We start from the raw sequence: 5,977 nt of genomic DNA, 5'->3' as shown, positions 1-5,977 counted from the left end.
CGTCGTTCAATGATTCCATTTGAAGTTACAATGTGCGACTATACACAGTTAAAAATGGCCCACTGGTCAATTACAGAATATATAATGGTCAGTCAAATTGCATGGCAGATTCGTATGAAGGAGAAGATAATGAATTGCCCCTTTGCTGTGCTATATATATATATATATTTATTTGTCGAGACTCGGAGCAATGTCCCACATTTGTTAATAGAACCTGTCGCATCCTTTCCGTGATATGGAACATGTCCCATGACGTCCTCCACGAGCCCCAACTGAGCACCAGCTTGCAGTGAGAGGACTATAAATCCACATACATATGACATGATCCTTCATACCAGTCTTCCACTCATATATTCATTGTTGTTTTGGCAAGATTGTTGCAGAGTTTTCTGTTAGAAGTTGACTGAGAACAATGGGTTCTCTAGCACTACCTGAGTCTGCCTTGATAACCCATTTAGATGTTAAGGTAGGGGAGCCTGAGATGGTTGTACCGGCTGAAACCACTGAGGAATGCTCTCTCTTTCTATCGAATATTGATCAGGTAGTTGCTTATGTTGTGGATACTGTGTATTTTTACCCGCCTAATGCAGAAGACAAAAATGTTGATGCTGCTGAAGTTGTAGGGGGTTGAAGGAAGCCCTAGGGAAGGTGCTGGTGCCCTACCATTTCATGGCAGGGAGGTTGAAATTGAATCTGGAGAAGGGGAGGATGGAGATCGACTGTAACAGAGCTGGAGCTCTGTTTGCAGCAGCTAATTGTGATCTGACTTTATCTGATCTGGGTGATATCACTTACCCAAATCCTGTTTTCAGAAGTCTGGTGCTCCAAGGAGCTCATGCTAAGAAGTTTGGGGTTAGTCCTCCTCTGTTAATGATGCAGGTAATTAGCCTTATTTATAGTGTCCATAAAAGTAAATATTTAATTCAGTAGGTTTTGATTGCATGTATTAGTCCATTTAGACTGTTTCTTTTTGAATCTTTTAAGGAACATGCTCCCATGCTGATGGCAGATCTCAGGGTTAACTCACGACATATGATCCCTTTGACAAACCCTTTGAAATTCAAGACACTTTGACAATCTCTGAAACCCATGACACATTGGCAGCAAGACTGGATTCAAGTTGGATGGCTTAGCATTCTGTCAACCTCAACAATAATTCCCTGTTGGCCATTTAGACATATGGGCAGCAAGAATGAAACCCACTTAGACGGTTTAGCACCCTGTCAACCTCAGCTGTGAATGAACAGTTGAGTCGATGCCTTGTTGTCCACTTAGACCATATTGATCTATTGGACCATTTTGATTTCATCGTGCTAGATTTGCTCTCTTGTCTGCTTTCCTTGATCTGTGAAATGCATTATTTTTTATGCATAGTTTCTGCAAGGTGAGGAGGAGGGTGTTCTCATAACCTTGTCAATAACATTGCAATTTGCGGGAGTATTTGTTTTGTATTTAATCCTGTTTTGATTGAATAACCCCGATCTACTTTGGTGTTCAGAATTTGGTACCCTGGAATTAGCGAAGAATTGCTTATTTTTCATTTCTTTTTAATGTTGACAGACCTTTGACCTAAGAGAATTTGTTGAGGAGATTTTGATCTCTACGAATTTTGTTATAAGGTGCAATGTTTTCCTAGTGTAATTATTGACCAGTGTTGTGTATAGCTGGGTTGATAAAATTATGTCTATTTGTGTGAAATTTTTATTAAAAAGATGAATGCTAGGAAATTTTGAGGTTTCTTCTGTTAATGATGTTTGAAATTCCATGTAATCATTTTCTAGTTAATTCACTTAAGTTCTTGGCATACACTTCCAGTAATTGGTTAAGCTACATGATGTTGTGGCCTCTCTCGTCTCCCCATCATATGACGTTCTTTCTTCTTTGTAGGACCATCACGACGTTATGGAATTAGTTTCAACTTTCTATATAACCAGTTCTAACTTAAGTATCATCTGTAGCAGGAGTTGATTTCATCGGAATAGAGCTGTTTATTATTTTTTTGTAACGGAACTAGCTAAGGGTTTTACTACCGTCTTGTGGGATATCTCTTCTTCCCCAGTTCAAGGGACTCAACTGGGTTTGAACTTGTGACCCATGGCTTCTTTGTAAGCAACATGCCTTGGGTTGATGGCTCAACCGATTGAGCCAACCCTTGAGAATATGGACCTAGTAGTTATTTTATTTCAGTAATCACTGTAATAGTGTAATATCAAACACATGCACTTGAATAGTTATTTTCTAGTGAGAATCAAGGTTCAAATGTAACTCCATACTTATTAGGTGTTTAAATTTCTTGTGGCTTGGGATGGTTTTTCTGATGTAACAATGAATGTTCTCATTGACCTGGGGAATTCTCCAATTTGCTTTTTATGGAGAGGGAAAACCTTATCCATATATTTCTTGGCTGATAAGAAGGTACAACTTGAGTGACCCTAACAGTTTTAAGGGCATGTATTTCCTCCTAAGAGGTCACACGTTCAAATCCAGAGGGGAAAGGGTATATACACCTCTGTAGAATTTATCCAGAAGGGGTAGGGTATGTACAGCTCCATAGACTTTATCAGTGAAAATTGTTGCATGGAGGTCGGTCCCTTGTTTCACGAACAAGGGGTGTCATACACCAATTTGGAGTCTGGCTTGGCTATGACCTCAAAATTAGTTTATTATTATTATCATGAAACAGTTTCTACCATAGACTTTATCAGTGAAAATTGCTGCATGGAGATCTGTCCCTTGTTCCACAAACAAGGGGTGTCATACACCAATTTGCAGTCTGGCTTGGCTATGACCTCAAAATTAGATTATTATTATTATCATGAAACAGTTTCTAGTATTTATACTTTCTAGATAAACAAGTTATGGTTTCTGTTACACAAATTAATTTTTGTATGTGTGACCCTTTTATAAGTATGTGCTTTCTTCCTGTTAACTTTTTTTTGGGGTAAACACCCACGGGGATTTGAATTGGTGACTTTTTTACATGGAGTGTCTTTACAGTGCACACATTCACTGTCAATCCAAAGCCCCGTGGGCTAATGCTTTCTTCCTCTTAACTTTACTCAAGAGTAGTTGAGGTGTTTATTTGAATTTTTCTTTTTATTGCCAAGCAGGTGACTAGATTCAAGTGCGGTGGGATAGTGCTGGGAATGTCTATGAACCATGCTATGTTTGATGGGTTTGGAGCACTGGAATTCATGATGAACTTCTCCTCTATGGCGCGAGGCAAGGGGTTGATCACTCATCCTCTTCCAGACCGGACATGTTTCAAAGCAAGGGATATTCCAGAGATCAAATATGAGCATTTGGAGGGACTGAAATTCAGTGATATCCCACAGGAGATGAGAAATTCCTTCACAACTGCCGATGTAGCAAATTCAGAAATCAGCAACATCTCTCTTCCACCTGACTATAGTTATAAAGCTTTTCCTTTCAGTGGGGAGATGGTAGAGAAACTAAAGAAAAAGGCGATGGAGGATGGTACTCTGACGAAATGTTCTTCATTCGATGCCATTGCAGCTCTTGTATGGCAGGCTCGAACAAAGGCTGTTGATATGCCTCCTGATGTACCTTCCAAGATGCTTTTTGCTGTGGATCTTCGTTCAAAAATGGATCCTCCACTGCCAAAGGGCTTCGCAGGTATGCATATAATGATATACTGTGTAGATCATAGACTTTTCAACGAATCCTGCATTTTCTTGAGCACATTACTACATTGATTTATAGATTTTGATACTGATCTGATGCTATGGATGGTTGCGAATACGTAAAAGAATTGTCAATAAATAATTATGTATGGTTCCATTTGACACCAAATTCGCTTGTGGGACTTACAAACTCAATCCAAGAAATCTACTTCTCAGTGCTCTTCTTATATATGGCAACTGCTATTGTGTATTTGTATTAGCTATGAAACTACTGTTTTGCTTATACTAAAATGGTAAGTTGAACCTCAATATAGTCGTTTGATCAACTGATAACAAAGCAGCTATAAAGCTTTTCATTTTCCCATACTATAATGGCCAGATGAAGCCAATTGAACTTCAATACAAGCTTTTGATGACTGATAACAAGGCAGTTCGGGCTTTATCCAAATTCACTTGATCATAGAAAGACACTATTGGTTGATCAAAAGCTTGAAATCAAGTTCAAACTTCCAATCCAGTATAAAAAGCAATACCTATGCTTTAGAGTATCCTTTCAGTGCTAACAGATCCCCAGAGTTCACAAGCAAATCACATGCACTTCTCTTTGACTAACGTTGTTGTGAGCACAATTTTATTTGGCTAAGTTGCTGTGATATGAGGTGCTCTGAAGCCAATACATAGGTCTTAGATCACTGCTTAACCGCAGCCCCGTTGTAAGAGAAACCATCAATGCCCATCATTAACCATCCCTTTGGCATCCCACTAGATATTTTCAAATCTAAATCTGACTACCCAATTATCCATTTACCACCAATTAAATTTTCTACTTAATCTACAGTCCCCCAGGCCCATGCCTGTTGAAAAGAAACCATCAATGGCCATCATTAACCATCTCTATGGAATCCCACAAGATATTTTCAAATCTAAATCTGCCTACCCAATTATCCATTTACCACCAATTAAATTTGCTACTTAATCTACAGTCCTCCAGGCCCAACCCTGTTTTTAACTTTTTGTGTAAAATATCTAACACTTCATCTTTTCCTTACCAGAAAAGAAATTTACAAAATTACTGGTAATTGGACATCTTAAAACCCAGTCACATTCATAGAAAACAGAAGGCTAACTGCTATTTGTTGCCAACCCAAATTTGATATTTTACTATCCAGTTCAATGGTGCACCAAGTCTGATTTATATACGTTGAAATTTGCATCAGGGAATGCTGTTTTCAGCTCATATTGCATCGAACCAGCAGGGGCAGTGAAGGAGAAGCCATTATCATTCTGTGTAGAGAAAGTGCAGGAAGGGGTGGCCAGAGTCACAAATGACTATGTTCGGTCATCAATGGATTTCACTGAGACATACAAAGCCATTCCAGCATTACCAGGAGGCATATTTCTGTCTGCATGGTGGAAAATACCATTTCAGCTGGTTGATTTTGGATTTGGGAAGCCTATATATGCAGGCCCCATTGTGAACGCCATGGTGGAGTTTGTTCTGCTTCTTTCCAATGGAAAACACGACGGTGGCCTCAACATCTACATTGCCCTCCAAAATCATCAGTTGGACAAATTTGAGCAGCTTATCTATGATATTTAAGTATTTCAATCTCTTTTTTCCCTTTGAAGAAATAGGATCTTAATGGATAGTGTTGCAATAGCGTCGTTATGTCTGTAGTTTTATTTGTTTCAATTTTAGAATTGATTGTGATAATATTTAGTTAATAAAAAAAGGCTGCCTGTGGCCTTTCTCATTTTTGTACATGACCCAGACCATGCAGACAGGATGTGGAAGTGTTATCACATGGTCTTGTGGAACTGTTCTCACGAAGACCATGTGGAAATGTAAATTGTGTCACAAGATTATGTTCTTTTATTGTGGGAAAGCAGTGATAAATAAAGCAGCAAATTTTTTCTTTATGTGGCATGCAATTATTTAATGAAGAACAGATTTGAGCAGTTTTTATTGTGGGAAAGCAGTGATAAATAAAGCAGCAAATTTTTTCTTTATGTGGCATGCAATTATTTAATGAAGAACAGATTTGAGCAGTTTGTATACGAATGATAGGGAAATTTATTATATCTATGAAAATTTATTATATTCCTGAAAATTTGATATTTTTTTCGTGGTTTTATACGTTTTAATTTTGAAATTTATTTTAAAAAATAATTTAAAAAATTATATATATATATATATATAAAAAGATGATACAACATTGTCACCATGAGATGGTTGGCAACATGAAGACAATCATCAACGATTTATCTAAATAGTTTGTTATCCCTCTAATAAAAAACAAAGACCTATACCGTTTTATAGTAACTAGTGCAAA

The 5,977-nt window shown here is 37.8% G+C and overlaps 1 pseudogene across 1 annotated transcript; it reads left to right on the top strand.

The window, feature by feature from the left end:
- Positions 1-306: 306 nt before the first annotated feature.
- LOC149164238 (omega-hydroxypalmitate O-feruloyl transferase-like) lies at positions 307-5,564 on the top strand (annotated as a pseudogene). The gene is made up of 3 exons (XR_016260678.1): positions 307-879; positions 3,111-3,636; positions 4,862-5,564. The product of XR_016260678.1 is annotated as an omega-hydroxypalmitate O-feruloyl transferase-like (transcript).
- The last annotated feature ends 413 nt before the right edge of the window (positions 5,565-5,977 follow it).

The sequence above is a fragment of the Pinus tabuliformis genome, chromosome 5_1 (assembly GCF_031772625.1).
Source record: "Pinus tabuliformis cultivar Carrire ecotype Pingquan chromosome 5_1, CPIR1, whole genome shotgun sequence".
In the NCBI taxonomy this organism is placed as follows: Eukaryota; Viridiplantae; Streptophyta; class Pinopsida; order Pinales; family Pinaceae; genus Pinus; species Pinus tabuliformis.
Note: the sequence above shows the minus strand (reverse complement) of the source record. Positions and strands in the feature narration are given on the sequence as shown.